Below are 22,424 nucleotides of genomic sequence, written 5' to 3'. Positions count from 1 at the left end.
TAGGAATTGAAGCTTTCTCTCTCTTAGGGTTTGAGTGAAAATTGAGAGAAAGTGTTGAAAATTTAGAGTAGATTGTAGAGGAAGATGAGAGGAGTTGGAAAATGTAAGAATTTTTGAGTTTGGATGAAAGAATTTGAGAAGATCTAAGATTGAAGTAGTGGTTGAAGGTTTGAAAATGGAGGTTTTAGAGAGAGAAAGTAGAATGAAGAAGATGAAATAAGGAGAAAGTGAGGAAAGAAATAAGAGGAAGGGAAATAAAGGGGGACGGCTCTGGAGGCGCGCCCGATCGGGCAAGCCTCGCCCGATCGGGCGAGCCTCCGAATTTTTGAAATGCAAGTTGCGCGCCCGATCGGGCGAACTCCGCCCGATCGGGCGCGAACACGGATCTTTTTTCGCCATCTTTTTGCGCCCGATCGGGCAAGCTTTGCCCGACATTTCTTTTCCTTCACTCGATTTTCCACAAAAATGCGCCCGATCGGGCAAGCTTCTCCCGATCGGGCGAAATTGTCTCCGAAATCAGGTGTGCTTGCGCGCCCGATCGGGCCCGCACCTGGCTCTGGGCTCCGAATTTTTTTCTTCTTCAAATTTTTCTAAGTCCTTTACCTGTCAAATTCTTACCTGAACAACAACACTAGTAGATGGTAAAATTATCACTCTTCTCACCTCTCTAAAATAAAAATAAAAGCAGAGAAAAGGAACTAGCCTAGAAAGCAAGAAATACGGGTTGCCTCCCGCAAAGCGCTGGTTTATCTAGGTCCCGCACGACCGTCTTACCACCATTGAGCTCATTTAGGAAGTGGAGTTAGGAGAGTCTCCTCCACATCCCTAGTAGTAGCGCCATCATGATACACTTTTAATCTTTGGCCATTTACCTTGAACTCTTCACCCTTGTCATTCACCAACTCCACCGAACCAAACTTGTTCACCTTTGTGACAGTGAAGGGACCGGACCACCTAGATTTCAAATTTCCTGGAAAAATCTTTAATCTAGAGTTAAAGAGAAGAACCTTATCGCCCGGTGCAAACTCTTTCGGTAAGATCCTCTTGTCATGCCACTTCTTGGTCTTCTCCTTGTAGATGTGTGCATTGTCATATGCCGATAATCTAAACTCATCCAACTCATTGAGTTGGAGAAGTCTCTTCTTGCCCGCGGCCTTAGAATCCATGTTAAGCTCCTTGATTGCCCAAAAAGCTTTGTACTCCAATTCTACGGGAAGATGACATGCCTTACCATAAACTAGTCTATAAGGTGAAGTACCAATCGGTGTCTTAAATGTTGTTCGGTATGCCCAAAGTGTGTCATCTAGCTTCATACTCCAATCCTTCCTAGACTTGGCTACTACCTTCTCTAAAATCGCCTTGATTTCTCTATTAGAGACCTCAACTTGACCGCTAGTTTGGGGATGGTAACTAAGCCCGGTTCTATGATACACACCATACTTCCTAAGTAAGTTGTCCAGTTGTCTCTCGTGGAAGTGGGTACCCCCATCACTAATAATGGCTCGTGGGACACCAAACCTGGGAAATATGATCTTCTTGAATAGCTTGATGACTACCTTGGAGTCATTTGTTGGTGATGCTATGGCTTCAACCCATTTGGATACATAATCTACGGCTACAAGTATGTAACAATTCCCATTGGAAGATGGGAACGGCCCCATTTATCGATACCCCAAACGTCAAATATTTCAACTTCAAGAATCCCAGTTTGGGGCATCTCATGCCTCCGCGAAATGTTGCCGGTCCTCTGGCAAGAGTCACAAGCCTGCACAAAAGTGTTAACGTCTTTAAACATGGTAGGCCAAAAGAAGCCTGACTCGTTAATCTTAGCCACCGTTTTAGAGGGGCCGTGATGTCCACCATAGGGTGAAGTGTGGCAACTTGTAAGGACGCCGTGAACTTCCCATTCGGGAACACACCTGCGAAATAATCCATCTGCACACTCACGAAACAAAAAAGGATCATCCCAAAAATAATGTTTAACATCAGAAAGGAATTTCTTTTTCTGTTGGTAGGACAAGTCAGGAGGTAAAGTACCACCCACCAAATAATTAGCAAAATCCGCATACCAAGGGTGATTCTCTACTACTGCATACAGGTTGTCATCGGGGAACGAATCATCTATAGGAAGAAAATCCTTACCCTCAGCATACCTGATACGTGACAAGTGATCTGCCACTACGTTCTCTGCCACTACGTTCTCTGCTCCTTTTTTGTCTCTTATCTCTATATTGAAATCTTGGAGCAAAAGAACCCACCGGAGTAGCCTTGGCTTGGATTCCGCCTTAGCTATTAGATATTTCAAAGCTGCATGGTCAGTAAAAACAATGACTTTAGAACCAACAAGATATGATCTAAATTTTTCTAAAGCATATATAACAGCAAGAAACTCCTTTTCCGTGGTGGCATAGTTGACTTGGGCCTCATCTAAAGTTTTGCTTGCATAATAAATAGCGTGCAAAACTTTATCCTTCCTTTGTCCAAGCACGGCTCCTAGAGCATAGTCACTTGCATCACACATAATCTCGAATGGAAGGTTCCAATCGGGAGCACATATGATGGGTGCCGATATCAAAGCATGCTTAATCCTGTCAAAAGCCTCAAGACACTCGTCAGTAAAAACAAAAGGGGCATCCTTAAGCAAAAGCTGAGTTAGTGGTTTAGCAATTTTTGAAAAATCTTTGATAAAACGGCGATAAAACCCCGCATGACCCAAGAAACTCCTAACTCCCTTAACATTAACTAGGGGAGGTAATTGCTCAATCACTGAAATCTTAGCTTTGTCTACCTGTATGCCCTTATCAGATACAATATGACCCAGGACTACTCCCTCTGTCACCATAAAGTGACATTTCTCCCAATTTAAAACCAAATTGCATTCTTCACATCTTTTCAGGATTTTAGCAAGGTTAATTAGACATGCATCAAATGAAGAACCATAAACACTAAAATCATCCATAAAGACTTCCATGATAGACTCTATGAACTCAGAGAAGATACTCATCATGCAACGTTGAAATGTAGCAGGTGCATTACATAAACCAAAAGGCATTCTACGATATGCAAAAGTGCCATAAGGGCATGTAAATGTAGTCTTTTCCTGGTCGTCAGGGTGGATTGGGATTCGGAAAAATCCCAAATACGCATCCAAATAGCAAAAGAACTTATGATTTGCTAACCTCTCAAGCATTTGATCAATAAAGGGAAGAGGGAAATGGTCCTTTTTAGTGGCGATATTTAATCTACGATAGTCAATGCACATACGCCACCCTGTAACAGTTCTAGTGGGAATTAATTCATTTTTATCATTTTTAACAACAGTCATCCCACCCTTCTTAGGAACCACCTGTATAGGACTTACCCATTTAGAGTCAGAAATAGGGTAGATAATACATGCATCAAGTAACTTCATAACCTCTTCTTGACTACCTCTTGCATATTAGGATTCAACCTCCTCTGGGGTTGAATGCAGGGCTTGTAGTTGTCCTCTAAGTGTATCCTGTGCATACAAAAATCAGGGCTTATACCCTTGAGATCATCAATACTGTACCCTATTGCCCTTTTGTGGGTTCGGAGAACCTCTAGAAGTTGGGAAGTTTGTGGATCATCCAGTGCAGTACTAATGATCACATGGTACAATTCCTGCTCATCAAGGAAAACATATTTTAAATGGGAAGGGAGAGGTTTTAGTTCAGGTTTCTTCACCTCAATAACATTCGTATTATTATAGTGTGCATAGACTTTTTCATCAAGAGCCTTCCAATAACTTTCATTAGCAACTAATCTTTTTCGAATATGATCATATGTTAATGGAAAGACTCTAAAATCATTAGGAGCACGCACAAAAAACTCACTATAAGGGCATTCAGGATTTTCATGACAAAGACGTTGACAACAACAGTAGTCAGGTGCTGCATAAAAATCATATAATTCTTGTAGTGTAAGCATGGGTATTTTCAACTCATAAGGAATATAAAGGAAAAAAAATAATAATTTAGACTCTAATAACAACTAGAAATAAAAATAAAACCGTTTCCCCGGCAACGGCGCCAAATTTTGACAGGCTAAAGTCGTATCACCTAATCAAAAGTATTACCTAAATCCTCTAACTAAAGTAGATAGGGAAGTAGGGTCGAATCCACAGGGAAACTGGTCTTTCTACTCCTAATTAATTAAAATAGTCTAAATTATCAAGGTAACCAATTTGTTGTTATAATATGAAACTATGCTACGAAGATTAAGTTTAGGGATAAAGTCAAATATAAGAAGGCCTAGGGTCATAGGTTCACCAATAATTAATATTCCGGGATAAAACATAACAATCAATCAATCAACATTGCACAAATAACATGATTAACAGGCTCTCGCAATTTACTAACCAACATAGATCTAACAGGCTCTCGCAATTTACTAGATCTAAGTTCCTATTGAAAATAGCCTTTAATATCAAATTAACATCTGCTCGATTCATCAATTCGATATTGCTAAACATTCACAATCAAATTACATCTGCTCGATTCATAACCCAATTGCAAAGAATTAAAATAATTCAATAAGAAATTATCATGCAATATCAATAATCAACAATAACAAATTATCCCTTCATATTAATTATGGATCCCCATAAACCCTAGAATTAAACTACTCGCACACAAAAAAAAATATAAACTAAGCAAATCAATTAAAGAAGACATGATAGAAGAAATAAAATAAATAACTGAGATTAAACCAAGAGTTGTAGAGGGAGAAACAAGAGAGAAAATAATACTAAGAGTTTAATTAAGAGGAGAGAGAGAAAAGTTAGAGAGAGAAAGAGAAAAGAAAACTAAATTAAAAACTAAAACTAAAACTAAAACTAAACTAAAACTAAGAAAACCTACTTCCAACCTACGTACTACTACTACACTTAAATAGGAAAAGAAAAAGAAGTTTGACAACAAGTCAACTTCTAATCCTACATAAACTCGTCAAACAAAACAAAACTCCACTTAATAAAAACTAAGTCCACCGACTTTAATTTCCTAGCCCAAAACAAAGTCTCAAACTAAGATATCAGCAGCCCAAAAACATCAATCTACCGCCCAATGCTATGATCCATTCAATCGGGCCCGCCAACTTCACGCCCCATATCTCATGTAAGCTTGTATTTGTATGCTTGGGCTGATTAATTCTTTGGCCCAATGTCTTTCCTTGGTTGGTCCGCAATACTTGATTGATTAGCTTCTAAAAACTTGGACCTTCTTACTACTCGAGCCCTTAATCGCCAAACTAAGTTAATTTAGTTCGGCCTTGAGCTTCATATATATGGTCATAAAATACAATCAAACTCCAATATCTTTGTAGTGGCTCAATATGCTCGGGAATTGTCATAAATCTACAAATTCCTACAAAATAATACCAACTCTACAAAAACACTAGAAAACGTATATTAGTAATAAAAATAGCTCCGCAGAGCTCAAATAAGCACAAATATGACCGTGGAACGGGGAATAAATATATATATATAAAATAGACTTATCAGGGAGAGGGGAGGGCCGTGAGTGAGGAGAGTGTTTAGGGTTTTTGGGACTTGGTTGCTTCTTTCACAATCTACTGTATGTTGATTGTTACTTCTATCTAGCAACCCTAGGCATGGATCTTATTTATAGATCACATCTCTAAATAAGAGCTCATGTCAAAAGCCCAAAACCCTTATCCTAAACACACTACTATAGCCCAACACTCTACATGGTATGTCTTAATCTCATGAGGCCCATTAATGGGCCTCTTACTTGTTTAACCCAATACCCTTGTTGTGAGACCTCATAGGATCCATTCTATAAGGCTTTGGGCTATTTAACTAACCCAAAGATCAATTATCATATCTAGCACCAGATATTGACGACCCTATAGAATGAACTTATTATCTCCATAATAGTGATCCTTGATATATCTAGTAATTGCACTTATCGAAGACATAATTCCTTCAATCTCCCACTTATCTGAGACAAGTGTACAATATTCAAATTCCTTAAGTCAATGTGTGTCGATTTGATAATATGATTGCATCTCATGTCGTGATCATATTAATCTACAAATCTTTCTTGAAATCTAAGTTAGAATTACAAAACAAATGGTTACAATGTAATCCATTTGAGCACGGCCATGCATTTTCTGAATTCTCCCTCTTCAAGGGGCCAAGACACATTCCTAATTGGTAGACTCTATCCAATCTTGTGGCAACCAAAGCTCCCACTCAACTCATGAAGTAACCGGGAAACATCCTTTATAATCTCCAGTTACGGCTAGACGTTTGAATGTACCACAGTTAAATCAATCATTGAATGGAATCAGTGTTCTACTCATGTCAGAGGAATCCACTAAAATATCCGGAAGCTCTATACTTGAACTTCAAAGTAGGTCTATAGTTCGATCATGCATCATTCATGCATATCCATGTGATTGACCGAGCATCACTACGCTCCTATAGCCCATGAAACTGCGCTATCCAATCAATCTTAACATGCTAGTCCATTATTGGAAGTCATTTATGTCCAGTTTAATGATTCCGAACTAGGAACTTAAATAATATATGAGTTTAGTTCACCTGTGGGGTTTCATTCAAAAGGTCATCAACCTAGTGAGCCCATCAATTCATAATTATTTTGGACATTTTATTTAATCTTGAAACCACAATTAAATAAGATTGAAACTTTGTTTCAATTGATAAACATAATTCTGCAAGCTAATGTATTTACTTTTGTAATATGCTTTCTCAAAACATACACAACTAAAATTACATAACTTGCTTCAATCTTTAAACCTTAGTATGATTCTCATACCTTGGTCATGGAAGGGGTTCAGTAAGTAGAGTTCATGAGACATTCTCATAAACATGAACTTTGCAATTTCTAAATCTTACAATCATTTTCATCTCCATACACTAAGAATTTTCCTTCGCCCTTTCGCAAGGAATTTAGGAATTTCTGATTTATATTCCAACGTTACATTGGATTTCGATTGAAATCTATCATCACTTGTTCTTTAAAACACGTGAATCAAATAGACGAGTATAGTCTATGGCATGCATGATGCATCCTTTGCGAATTGCATAAGGATCATCACTCAAAGTCTTAATTTCATCAACCTTTCTCAAGGTATTGAATCATTAAGCAACGTGCCATGTCACATGGGATTGAAACTCTTTTCAATATAATGTTGAACCTTATAAGAATCTTATCAATATAAGCTTCTTAACCAAAAATCAAACATCCTTCGAGACCTATCTATATAGATCTTGAATCCCAAATTTACTCATCATCCTCTTCAAGGTTTTTCATACAAAATGCATTACTCACCACTTGACTCTCAAGCAATGAATAATTGCTCTCTGCACTAGACCAAGAAGACTTCATAGCTCCCACTAAACATCTTGTACACACAAGACCTTTTCTTCATTTTACCAGAACATCAAACTATTTGATTAACTCACAAAATTAAGAACATTAACTCCCTGATGCTAACTTCAATCCATTATGGATCTTTTATGCATCCCTAGGATTATTGGATCTCGAAACTTTTGATTGTATCATATACAAATCTTCTTTCATGAACAATTTCAAGAAAGCGTTTTGAAATCCATTTACCAAATCTCATAAGGTAGTAATCACTAAAATATCTTTAATAGATCTTTGCAACATGTAAAGGTTTCATCGTAATCATAATCATACTATGAATTAGTTAAATCCTTTAACAAGTCTTTGCTTTAGTTAGAAAACATTTTTCTTTCTTGTCTGTTTTTCTTACTATGGGTTTCACCCAATTTAGGCAAATTATTCAAGTGTCATATACTTGCTTACAGACTTAGAATCTATTTCGGATTTCCTGGTTTTAAACCACTTGGAGTTATAACTTGTCAAATCATCCTTATTACTTGCATAATCATCATGTTCCAAAATGAATATTTCAGAACTCTTAGTCAATATGAAATCATATTTCTTTGGCTAAGTTTTACATATGCTAGTCATCATTGTGGGTTCTTATGCAACAATTGAGACTCATACAACAACTTTGTTTAGCTTTCAATGAGAAACGACAATAGAGGATGTGCACTTGGAATGTACTACCTTCGACACATGGTTATTAATCCCATTACACTTAATGAGACCACGTGTTTTCATTTGTAACATGAGGTGAATCATGCTCATATTGTTGCTTTTATTCGATAACTTCTCAAATTTCTCGAAATCACTTTTCTTGAACTCTTTCAAGGCTCTCGAACCTTTCGAGATTCTTATACTACCACTTGCCTTTTGAGGAGGCACTTTTAGTATAGGGTGAACCAATCATGGTTTTGAACCATGTTTGTTTGTTGCTTTTCTCGAACTCATTTGAGATTTACACTACTCCCACTTGACCTTTTGGAACAATTTCCAAAAGGGCACCTACTTGAGCAACAAATATTTTGTGCTAAGTATGGTTGTGTAGTAGTACCCTGTGCTCTATATAGGAATCGAACGTGCATCAAACGGTTTAATACATGTTTTACTCCTTGCTTTATAGAAAGACTTAATAAGAACTTTTCTTATCCATATCACATATGAAGCCTTTGCTACATTTTGATTTGACCTATGTATCTTTGTTTAGTTTTGTAGCTTATATTAAAAGTATATCCCTTGAACAATGGTTGGAAGATAGGTAATTTACATCCACTATCAAAGTATATCTCATATAGGTTGATAGCTCCCTTCATAAACACTTCACAAGGTTTTCTTTCGGATTTTGTTGTAAAACGATTTCACAACTCTTAGATGTTTATCAATGTCTTGGCTTAAATTCTCATTATTATGACCATATCGCAATATCTCGAATGTGTTGCCAAGTACATGTCTTGACTTAAATTTTCATAATCACAATCATATTGTAATGTAATTATTTTTCTTGTCAAGTTGATACTGAACTTCATATTGAAAATTTTTGAACTTTTCAAAATCTTCACTCTTATGCTTCAACTAAGCACAAGTAGTGATCGTATCACAAATGAAGTTTCATTGTCCGTCTCTAGCTTTTGAACCTTTGGTTTTCTTACATCAATATGTATTCGACCTCGAGTTCACACCATCATTTCTCTAAATGGTGACTTAGTCAAAATTTCAAACTAGAATGATATTTACATATATCAATATATTCACAATCTAATGATATTGAAAGTCCATCCCTTTGGATCTTTCTCATGCAATGTTCATTTTCATTCGAATTAATTGACATTTTTAGAGACAATTTATATATATAGAAATTGTTTAATTATTTCTATCATATAGAATTTTAAACCTATTTAGCAATTCAAAACACATTATGACTCAATAAAGCATAGAATAACATTTATTCCACGTTTTTGAATCTTCGATGTTTAGTCATTACTAACATTGAATGGTGTTTTGATAATGGCAAGAATGAATAACATTTATTTAATTCTAGCCAATTATTAGTGGTGAAATACTGTTTCTACTTGTAAAGTTGCAACTTTTGCTTCTAAACTTGTAGATTCTACTTGTGAAGTAGCAACATTTGCTTCTAAACTTGTAGATTTATTTCTCCTTTAGCCATAACTTCTTCCTTTAGTTCAATCGCATTGTGCAATGAGTGAACTAAACAAGACATCATATGTCCAAGAAGTAGCAATATGTCAAATCAATTTCTATAATATACTTCTTAAATTGGAACATTTCCATTCTTTTACCTTCCAACTATATGAGGTAGTTTCTAATCAATTGGAATTGGTCCATTTGATTTGAAACATTTGTTGTTCATAACAACTTTTAGCATGTAAGTAGTTTTAGGTTTGAGAAGTAGCAACTTGTTTGCATTTCTTGGCCTATAACTTCTTATTGCAATTCTCATACATTCCTAAACTTTTCCCTTTGAGCCACTTAGAACACTTCTCTTAGGTTCAAAATGATGCTTTGCTTAACCTTTTAAGCACATTTCATGATTTTGCTAAGTCTATTCAATCATTTTACATATTTGAGTTTAATCAGGTATTAAACTCTATATGAAATGGATGAAAAATAGTGTCATTTGATCAACTTTTGATCATAGATATTTCCAATCACTTTCTTATATCCAATCATATTGAGGATAAAAGATTTTATTGGATTTCTTTATTTGTCTTTAAGAGGGTTTGTACCTCCCATCTCATTATATCCCTTGAAACGCTTTTCAAAATGAAGATGTGTTGGCATTTTACTCAAACATTTTGAATAAAACCAACCTTAGACATGTGACATGGATTTCTAAAACTTGCCTTTTAGAATAATCTTAGCAAAATTGGAATATAGGTTTATGGATTATCTTTTAAACTTTTTGAGAACGTTTCTCAACTTTATTTTCAATTGAGGAGATTATATATAATAATAAAATTAGAATGACATGTTACTTATAAGTAAACGCAAAATTCAATTATGTTTAATATAAATTCAAAGTACCAAAAGCGAATTAAATTGGTAACTTTAAAACATTTATTCAATTTTAAATGATCCCAATTGAATAAAATGATTCCAAGATCCTTTATTTGTGCAATAATTAACCGGACTGAGGCCCTGCCATCAACCATTATATTTTCAAGGTGAGTAAACTCTTTACTGATTACAACTCTTGTAATTCTTGGTTGAATAATTAATCATCACATGTTTAATTATTACCCTTAGCTTCAAGGTTCTAAACTGATCTTTAGGTAACCTTGTTGAATATAACCAATGAAAAGTGTAGAACGTGATCTACCCCCACTTCCCCAAGATATATTATGATGCTCTGCTGAGGCCGACCCATCATAAACGATCGAAGGTTTTGTCGGGTTTTTAATAGGAAAAGCTGCATCAATATTACTGGGATCTAGATTTATTATGTTGTGATTAAATAGTGAATTCTAGCGCATCATCACAAAACATCAATAAAATCTAACATGCATAAAATACTGAATGCATAAACAAGACATAGCATGGCCCCTAATCCTAAGAAAACTAATAAAGTAAATGCTCCCACTTGAATCATCATGGATCGCATCCACCTTGCTCCTTTGGGCCTTCACTTCATGGGATTCTTGGATTAACTGCAACCTGTAATTCTACTCTATTCTATCTACTCCTTAAATAAAATAAAAAAAATTACAAAAATACTTTATCGGTTCATAAACCGTACTAAGATTACAAAAATACATTACGATGCGCAGATCGTATTTAGCAATCTACTGGGCCATACTAGTCATTATATAGCAATAAACAACATCATATATTATAAAATTGCTACATAATAAATCACTCACCATGCTTTCCTAAACTACAACATCGAATGTTCACAATTAAGAAAACATGGCACCAAAATATCTCATATTTTAAATAATGTAATTAGATAATATCATATATTATTCATGATCATCAATAAAATATCATATATTCTAAATTAGTCATGAGATAGAATCAAATCTTATTTTAATCTTAAAAGATAAATCATATTTATCCTCAAAGATTATCCTAACAAAGTTAGGAAATTCTATCCTAATTACTAGCCAATCACAAAATTTAAAATCAATTATATCCAAAAATAATCATGGGATAATCACATTATTTAAATCAATTATTATCCTTTTGGAATATGCTTAGAATATCCTAACAAATTTTATCCAAAATTATCCACTTTAATTATGGATAATTATTAAAATAACAACTTAATATATGGATAATATCAAACTTAACAACTTTTGAAAGATTTGATTTTATCCTTTAATAAACAATATTTATCCAAAATAAAACTGATTTTTCCCAAAATAATTTGTAATTATCTTGAAATAATTTTTCAATACACATTTTTTTTTTTTTGAAAATATGCACCAGCCACCGTGGTGTGGCCAGCCGAAGCCGGCCACGGTGGCCGTACACCGTGAGGTGTACGCTGCACTGCAGCGGTGCACAGCAGCAGCAGCAGCAGTACCGCGCAACCCTTGCACGGTGCTGCTGTTGCTGCTTTTGCTGACCCGACCTGCTACCCCACCCCACCCCTCCCTCCGGACCACCTATAGCGGCAGCCGCCGTGGCTGCGCCACCCAGCCGCGGTTGCCGCTGCTAAAATTCCTTTTTTTTTTGTGTATATATTAATTTTAATTAACAACTTTTGCTAAATAAAATTCATGTGGTCCATGATAAATTAAAACATAACTTTTATGCTAATTCATCCAATTAAAATTAAATTCACAATCTAATTTTAAAACCTAGGGTTCTTCATGAAAATAATCCCCAATTTAATTTAACTTTTAAATCAAATCATTGATCATGCAAAATTCATAATTTATACATGAAATCAACTAGATTAAAATCATGAAGCATGAAACAATCGAAATTATTCAAAACCAAAACACAAAATCAAAATTTTAGGGTTTAAGGTTTCGAAAAATTCAAATCTAGGGTTAGGGTTTTCGAAATTTTCGAGCATAATAGGGCAAAAAACGGTCCTCTTCATGGCTATTTTGAGCATTATTAAATCACATTTAATCAATTCCAAGAGTTAAATCACATTTAATATAATAATTGACCCATAATTAAATTATTCTCCCTCCTAATTGAATTAAAATTGTGGACTATCAAAGAATTATAGTCAATATGCGTAAATGCAAAAGGCTAACTGATACCACGCACTATAGGAGTTTATAGGTACTATGCAGCGGAAATAAACATGAATCATATTCATACAGTACCTAATCCAAGGATCTTTGCATAACACATAAAGAACACATAATTGCACCTTTGAAGCGTGATTCCACGTGCGATCGAGCAAGAACGATGGGAGATAAAGAACCCCAAGCGTGATTCCTCTATTTTGTCCACGGGCACAAGTTAAACTTCCACTAATGCTAGGTAGTCGTGACTGAACGCTTCAATCAACCTTCAACGGAGAAGAGAGACACGAGCTAACCATGAACCACCACGACGAACACCACGAGCCACCATGAGGGGCATCGCACGTACGGACATGAAGGGGAGAGGGGAGGGCCGTGAGTGAGGAGAGTGTTTAGGGTTTTTGGGGCTTGGTTGCTTCTTTCACAATCTACTGTATGTTGATTGTTACTTCTATCTAGCAACCCTAGGCATGGATCTTATTTATAGATCACATCTCTAAATAAGAGCCCATGTCAAAAGCCCAAAACCCTTATCCTAAACACACTACTCTAGCCCAACACTCTACATGGTATGTCTTAATCTCATGAGGCCCATTAATGGGCCTCTTACTTGTTTAACCCAATACCCTTGTTGTGAGACCTCATAGGATCCATTCTATAAGGCTTTGGGCTATTTAACTAACCCAAAGATCAATTATCATATCTAGCACCAGATATTGACGACCCTATAGAATGAACTTATTATCTCCATAATAGTGATCCTTGATATATCTAGTAATTGCACTTATCGAAGACATAACTTCACCCAAACCTCGAAAAACCCCAACCGGAACCCCCAACGGCCGACGTTAATCCCCTAATCGATTCCATTTCACCCAATTCACCCCATATTTCCTCAATTACAACATCAATGAGCCCACAAATCCCTAACAACCTAGTTGATCTCGACCTAGGGTTTGTTAAATTAGCTCCATATTCATGTTACCTGCGGCAAAATTGACCCGATTCATTGAAGCCGGTTCGAACTTCATCGAAACCATCGCAGGAAGCAGCGAGACAATCGGGTTTGAAGCAACCTTTGTCGGGTATGAAGATGGCCTTGGTGGTTGGGTAAGATTGGTCAAAGTCGAGAGAACGGTCAGTTGTGATTTCGCCGTAGAATTGTCGAGTTGAAAGATTCTGACGCAGTTTGGGGTTGTTGGTTTCGGGTAGGGGGTTTCATGAGGAGGGGGTTGGTCGGAAAATGGAGTGGAAAGGGAGGGGAAGGTGGCAGGGAAGGGTGGCCGGAATAGGAGGGGAAGGAGGTGGTCGGATTTTATGGAGGAAGGGGTTAGCGGGCAAGGATGGCAGGGGAAGGAGTGGTGGGTTTTTGTTCAATAAGGGTATTTTAGACATTTAACTTTTCACTCTCTTTTAAAGCTTAAACCATGGTTAAGATTTTCTTAAAATGCTAACTAATGTTACCATTGAATTAGTTTTACAACTTATAGATTACCAAAAATAATTTGATGATTTAGTGTTTACCATTGAGAAAGAGGAAAAAAAAAAAAACAAACAAACAAAAAAAAAACAAAAAAAAAAAAAAAAAAAAAAAAAAAAAAAAAAAAAAAAAAAAACCCTTGAAGTACCATTGAGAATTTTCCTTTCTTTTTTTGAAGAAAACTACTTTTAATCTTTTATTCATTTTTTTATTTTATTCACTATTTCTTTCTTGAAACTTACTAATATTAGTTTTATTCTTTTATCTAATCTATTTTTCTTTTACCCCTTCAATCAATCGTTTTATTAATTAGTTTGCCAATTGTTTTGATTTTAAACTTACTTATATTATTTTTCCTAAATTTTTAATTGAGTAAATCAGTAAATTAAATTGCATACCTTACATTTTTTAAAAATTATTATATATTTTTATTTGTTTTTGGGCAAATAAACCACAAGAGCAATACCAAATACATCGTACACAAACCTTTGCTTAACTTTAATCAATAAGGCAAGTCCCCATTGGTTGAATGGTTGTAATATTGAATATTTTGATGAAATAATATTTTGTGTTGCTTTATAAAATATGGTCAAATCTAATTTATAATATTGCATATACCACAAAAGAAAATATTGTGTAATGAGAAAATCGTATGAAATCAATACTATTTACTTAATAAGTCTTGGCCTCCCCATATTTTTATTCATGGCTTCGCCCCTTGGTAACTGCCTGATGTTGCCTGATGTTCCCTTTCTATACTCTAAGACTGGCAGATATGGACATAGCTAGGACAGGTCGTGGCCTAATAATCTGGCCCATTCGACCTGGGGCATCAGTCATCAAGCCTGGTTGGCAGACCACATTTTCAGTCCGTAAAATTATGCTTCCAACTAGTAAAATCGAGCCAAGCCAAACCCGGAAAAATGACCTGACTAATCAGGTAGAAAACAAAAATCTCTGCTCAAGCCCAAGCCCAAGCCATAGTTGATAACTAGTAAAGAATAATATTCTACTTGCGTAAGAAATATAGAGATGCTCATCTACAGAAGGACGCTACTATAAATAAACTAGATGAAACTCGAGCGATGCACGATTTGTTTGAATTTTTTAAAACAATTTTTTTTTCATGTGTTAAAATTTGCTATATATTTAGATAAAATTCCTTATTTAATTTGCTATATATTTGATTTGCTATATATTCAGATAAAATTCCTTATATCAAAAGATAATATTTTATCTTTAATTTATTTAAACTTAAAAATCCCATTTGCTAATTTTTCTTACGTGACATTTTAATTATTTTTTTCTAAAAGAAATAAATAATCTCTTATTTAATTGGCTACAACTAAAATTTATAATCCTATATAGCACGCTAAGAACATTAAATCCTATGTAGCTCTCTAAAAACTCGGAAAAAAAAAAAAACTCTTATATATATATATATATATATATATATATATATATATATATATATATATATATATATATATATATATATATATATATTTATAGGGGAAGGCTCTCGTGAGAATTTTTCTTATGTGAGAATTTTTCATATGTGAGAACACTCTTTATGTTCTAAATTTTTACTCGTATGTTCTAAATTTTAAACCAGATGTTCTAAATTTTAATATAAGTGTTCTAAATCTTAAATGAGTTAAATCAAATGTTTTAAATCATTACTCACATGTTCTAAATCTTAAATTATTTGTTCTAAATTTTAACTTTATACTTCGTATGTTCTAAATTATTTAATCATATGTTCTAAAGTATTACTAGTATGTTTCAAACTTTTACTCACATGTTCTAAATGTTACTCATATGTTTTAAGTTTGAAATCTGGTGTTCTTAATTTTTATTCACATGTTCTAAATCTTAAATCAGATGTTCTAAAATTTATTCAAATTATCTAAATTTCAACTCAGGCTTTTCAAATTTTTCAAATTTTTCATCACGCATTGTAAATCCAAAATCAAATGTTCTAAATTATTACTCATGTAGAATTTTTAAATTATTACTCACGTGTTCAAAATTTTAAATCATGTGTTCTAAAATTTTAAATCATGTGTTCTGAATTTTTATCATATGTTCTAAATTCTTACTCATATGTTCTAAATTTTTACTCACATGTTCTAAATTTAAAATCAGTTCTCATATAAGTATGTTTTCTCACATATGAACCTATTCTCACCGGATCCCTCCCCTATATGTATTTTTCTTATGTGAAAACACTCTTTATGTTCTAAATTTTAACTCTTATATTCTAAATTTTAAATCTGATGTTCTAAACTTTTCCTTAGGTGTTCTAAATTAAATCAAATATTCTAATTTAGTACTCACATGTTCAAAATCATAAATTAGTTAAGTTTGATATTATAAATTTTAAAAAGCTTGTTCCAAAATTTTAACTTGTATGTTTTAAATTTTAAAACGTGTGTTCTAAGATTTTTAATTATATGTTCCAGATTTTAAAGCGTATGTTCTATTTTTTACTCGTATATTCTAATTTTTTTACTCACATGTTCTATATTCTATATCAATTTATTCTAAAATTTTATTCACATGTTCAAAATCTTAAATCAGATGATCTAAATTTTACTCATGTTTAAAATTTCATAAAGCAAATTTATTAAATATTTAGTCACTTTTTCTAATTCTTAAATAAGATGTTCTAAACATATTACTCACCTTGATGTTCTAAATTATTACTCATATGTTCTTAATTTTGATTTGAGTCACATGTTCTAAATTTTTACTCTTATGTTCTAAATTTGTACTCACATGTTCAAAATTTAAGATCAGTTCTCATATAAATACAAATTCTCACATATGGGTCTATTCTCACCGGATCCCTCCCCTATATATATATATATATATATATATATATATATATATATATATATATATATTATTTGAAGGAAACCGTTAACCAGACAATATTATTAAAGAAGATCAATTTCCGCCAAAGATATAAAGCTTTGGGAAAATTCATTGAACCATACATAATAAGATTCACTAGCACCAAATCTAGCTACAAAATGTGCTAAGGTATTACCCGATCTACGGACATGACAACAACAACTAAAATAAGTAAACACATCTTTTAACTTCGTAATATCTTCACAGAAAAGCATCAAAGTAGAGTATTCCTGCTCATCCTTGTTAATGGCATTCTCCACATTGGACGCATCACATTCCAACTCAATTTTCATATACCCCAACTGTTTGACAAGAAGCATTCCCAATTTTGCTGCAGCAACTTCAATTCATTACAACAAGGATGCAAATTCTTGGGAGGATGGTTCTGATCAGTGGCGGATCTTAGACTAAAAGGTATGCATGAGGGGGGCGAGTTTTGAACTTTAATAACTTCTAATTAAAATTATAGATACCTAACTATAAACAAAAAATAATAATTTAACCAAAGTCAAATTTAAAGCAATGAAGTCAATCGACCCCACTTAACCCTTGTAAAAGTTTGTTACATACAAATAAAATATAATAATAAAATAATTAATCACTATAAGGAAACAATATGCGAGTTTGATCAAAAAAATTAATTTATATAAATTTATATGAGACAATAGATACAGACAACTTATTAAGATTCATGTACAATATATGTACAAAATAATACAAATTAAAAATACATACCATTTTGGATGTACCATTTTACTTGTTGCGAGTGTAATCTCTTATGCCTTCTGGTTCATCACACAGGTGCATTAATCTACCTAACGTTCTAACTTCTAATTGACCCATATTTTCCTAATATACCTTCTGATTGATGTGCGATAAATGCATAATATAATGGGTAATATGTCAGGCCAAGTTGATAAAGGCATTTCCTTCCAAGTATCGGGGCTACAATGTTAACCTCTCTATCCGATCAGCTGTGATTGAAGTTTGCATAGATTGACGGATGTCGTCAAGGAAGCTTGAATGGAATCTACAACTTCTTACCATTGTTTACTCAATACTATATCTTGAAACCTCTCTCATCTTTCTTTTCTCCGGTCAATTCTTTTTTACAGAAGTTAAAAAGTTTTAACAAGTCTAATTATTGATTGTAAACTGCAGGAAGTATTGGCTTCTGGAACAACCTTCTGCATAATCTCATGGGTAGTTTCCCGCAAGGGTCCAACTTACGCATTTATGTTTAATCCATTATCTCTGATTTTCATTGCTACAATTGAAATCCTACTTCTTGGGGAAGATCTTTGGGGTGGAAGGTAATTATTTCTATTGCTTTAATTTTTACCCTCGAAATATTGATAAGAGAAGTACGATATTCTTCATACCGTTACATCACACACTTTATACTCATAATACTTCATTGCTTTTGAATTTTATTCTTTCTCTATACATGTTACAGCTTCTCTCTTTAAACTTTTGAATTTACTTCATATCTATCTATCTGGGGATGCCCCAGTTTCTCATAGTGAAAAACAAATTTTGTTTCTCACATGACATTTTCGTAAATAAACCAACAACTTTATTCAATTGTGGAGCCCACGATAATGAAAAAATTGTTGATTTATATTCATTAAAATGCCCCCATCTCAATATGAGAAATAGGGAATTTCCCCTATCTATCTATAAGACCAACAACAAATTCATTCTCTGGCATCCTTATTGCCTTTGTTTAATGTTTTCATGGTTACTACAATGCAGTTTTATTGGCATGTTGGTGACCATAGTGGGTGTGTATGCCTTCCTATATGGGGTGACAGTAAAGATAGGAAACAATCACCACTCCCTAGATCTACCAACGAGGAAGCACAAGTTGCAAGCTAGTATGCACGAGTCTAAGAGGGAGATGAAAGATTCATGCATTGCAATTATGATTATCTTTCTATTTCTAAAGAAATAACTAGTGTGTACCCCGGGCGATGCCCCGAGTTGCTGGTTTGTGTATTTCTTGCTTTAATTTAACAACAATTATGTTCGATTTGTATAGTTAGTGTGTCACCTTTTTTTAACATCATATGTTTTTTTATTTTAATCTTGTGAAAAATAAATGAATTATATTACCTCTAATTTACTTAATAAATGAAAATAATATTATAATATTATCTGAAGATTAAAACATTAATAATAGTTGGTTGAGATGGTAAAAGTATTACCTATGTATATTGGAGGTTATGAGTTCGAATCTTGTTAAAACCATATTTTATTTTGTTAAATGAACTGGCTAGCTTTCATGGCGCGTATACTTTGGATGATGACGTGGCATTGTGACATAGACACACATACTTTGAAGAGTGCCACATGGCACCTGTGACATAGGCACACATACTTTGAAGAGTGCCACATGACATCGTTCCTTTAAAAGGAACGCCTTTTAATATATAGTATAGATTAGCAAAGTCAGCTTTTAAATCAGAACATGCCCTATTTATATACATACTTCCTCCGTTTTTAAATACTTGCTCCATTTCTCCATACACGGAGTTTTAGGAGAAATTAGAGAAAATATTAAAATATGAAGATAGTGGGGTTGGTGGAAGGTAAATTGGAGGAGAGAGAATCTAAAAGTTATAAATTTGGGTCCACTAGTTGAGAAAGATGAATTAAATATTATAAAAGCTTTCCAAATAAGGAAATGGAGCAACTATTTAAAAACGGTCGCAAAAGAAAAGTGGAGCAAGTATTTAAAAACGGAGGGAGTAGAAATTTAAACCAAACAAAATCAGACATCTCCATTTTCTCTTCCATTTCTCTTCCCAATTTTCTCTTTATCATTTCTCAAACCTCAATGTTAGCATCATTAAAAAAAAATTCATTTTGTCAACAAAAATTACTAAAATTCTTCCAAATATTGTTCAATCAAATTCACAGCATCAAAATTGATTCATATTAGTGAAATAAAAGATAGGACATCGATTGGAGAAAACTAAAGAGTAAACAAAACAAGTAGATTTGAATTGCTATTTTTATATAATTTGATTTTGATACGAAATTTATAAATTGAACATGATTTGAATTAAACTTATTTTATTTTTTTTATTTTGAAGTTAGAATAACACGAGGTCTAATTCGCTAAAATCATGTTTTATCTTACGTAAATCTACTCGTGTAATTCTCTTAAAACCTTGTGTTATTCTACATAATCTAACATTATTTCGATAAAAGCTCTCCATTATTTTACAAACATAATTTATTTTTGCTAAAAATATGGAGTATGTTATTTTACTTATAACCTTGTGTTAGGCCCCGTTCTTGAGAGCTGCTCTACTCTACTCTACTCTGCTAAGCCCTACTCTGCTCTGCTGAGCCTGCTCTGCTCTACTCTGTTCTGCTCTAATCTGCTCTACTCTGTTCTGCTCTAATCTGCTCTGCTCTAGATTAATAATAATTAATAATATCAGTACAACAATAATTAATAATAATTAATAATTACTATTTAATAATAATAATTAATATTGAAAATACAAATTATGAATATTTATAATAATATTAATTAATTAATAATAATGTCTAACAATTTCTTAATAAATATTGATCATAATAGTAACACATAATAATTTTTTATTTGGAATACTAATACTTCATATTTAATGATAATACTAAAATTTTATTTTATACTAATAAGTAATGATGATGAAAATGAAGATCATATGGAAGTAGATGGTTAATTCACCACAATGTTAAACTCTCATCTAATTATGTTCTTGTATTGATAAGTGGTTGTAATAATTTGAAGATGTTAAACTATTGTCTTTTATTTTATTTTATTTTTTTACTATTAATATATGTTAAAGATGGTACACATCTATTTATGTTTTCATTGACCTAAATCAATGGTATGTACTTAATAATAATAATAGTAGTAGTAGTAGTAGTAGTAGTAGTAGTAGTAGTACTAGTAATAATAATAATAATAATAATAATAAAAAAAAAAAAAATAGTACAATGCAATAAACTAAGTTAAAAAATAAGGGTATAATAATTTTTACATATTATTAAAAAAATGGAAAAATGAACAACATTTTGAGTCTCCAAAATAGAAAAACAAGAACTATAACAATGTGGGATATGAGAATAGGAACTCTTTAAAAGTTTGGTTATGCGGTGCTGGTCATACTTAAACTTCCTCATCCCTCTCCACGGAGTTTGGTCCACTAATCCAAATCGAGTTGATACGTCATATGTGTAATGTTTTAACTAGTGTACAATTTGTACTTTGTACTTCTATAGTTTGATAATTATGTTCGACTGTTTGTATAGCTAGTGAGTGATCTAGGCGTTGTCTTGGTTGTAACAATTTTTTTTTTTTATCTGATATGTATTTCTTTTCCAAATCCTCAGAAGAATAAATAAATTAAAGAACATCTTATTTACTTAATAAATGAAAGGAATATATAATATTAATTATTTAAAAATTAAAACAGTTTTAATAGTTGGTTGAGATTATAAATGTATAACCTTTATGTGTTGAAGGTTACGAGTTCAAATCTAGCTCAAGCCATAATTATGAACACGTTAGTACGTGACACATGTATATATGCTGAAGAGTGCCACGCTACACCATTTGTTCCTTCAAAAAATACTTTGTTTTTTTTTTGTTTTTTTGTTTTTTTTTATACATTGCAACACTTCTCTTTTCACATTTGTCAATGTATGTTTTGAATTGTTAATCTTTAATCACCAATATGTAAAAATTATAGACTTTAGATATTAAAATCGTATAGATCGAAACGAATCTAACAAGATCCCACATGACTTTATTTTTTACTTATCTATAAATTGTCAAAGTTAGTCAAAGTGTGAAACACATGAATAGTATAACACAAACTTTTAAAAAAAATCGGGTGTACAATAATTATTGTACATCCATTATAAAGATAGTCTAAAGTGATTAAAAGTTACTCCTGAAATGAATAAAAGTTACCCCAATATGCGTAAAAGTAACCCAATTCAAATAAAAATATTCTACGCTTTATTAGTAAAAAATCACATTTTAAATGACAAAAAATCAATTATTAGTGATTGAATGTAATTAATTACTTTTATAAAACTTTTCTTGTTGTCTATTTATATAAAAATTGTATTATGTTTAAAGTTACCAAAAAAAAAAGGCAAAAAGTTACCCTAAAATTAGCTAAAAGTTACCCTTATACTGTTCGATGTACACTAATATTAGTGTAAACCGGATGTATACAAAAGTTTTTGATAGTATAAAATCAAACTGTTGCTACCATATAAAAAACGCAGGAAATATATACTAAATTTGCTAAGACTTTTCGACGTAGTATGATGATGGTAACCTTCTCCTTACCAGACGTGGTTCTCGTT

The sequence above is a fragment of the Chenopodium album genome, chromosome 23 (genome assembly GCF_948465745.1).
Source record: "Chenopodium album chromosome 23, dcCheAlbu1.1, whole genome shotgun sequence".
Classification (NCBI taxonomy): domain Eukaryota; kingdom Viridiplantae; phylum Streptophyta; class Magnoliopsida; order Caryophyllales; family Amaranthaceae; genus Chenopodium; species Chenopodium album.
The sequence above is the reverse complement of the archived record's forward strand: the minus strand, read 5'-3'. Positions refer to the sequence as shown.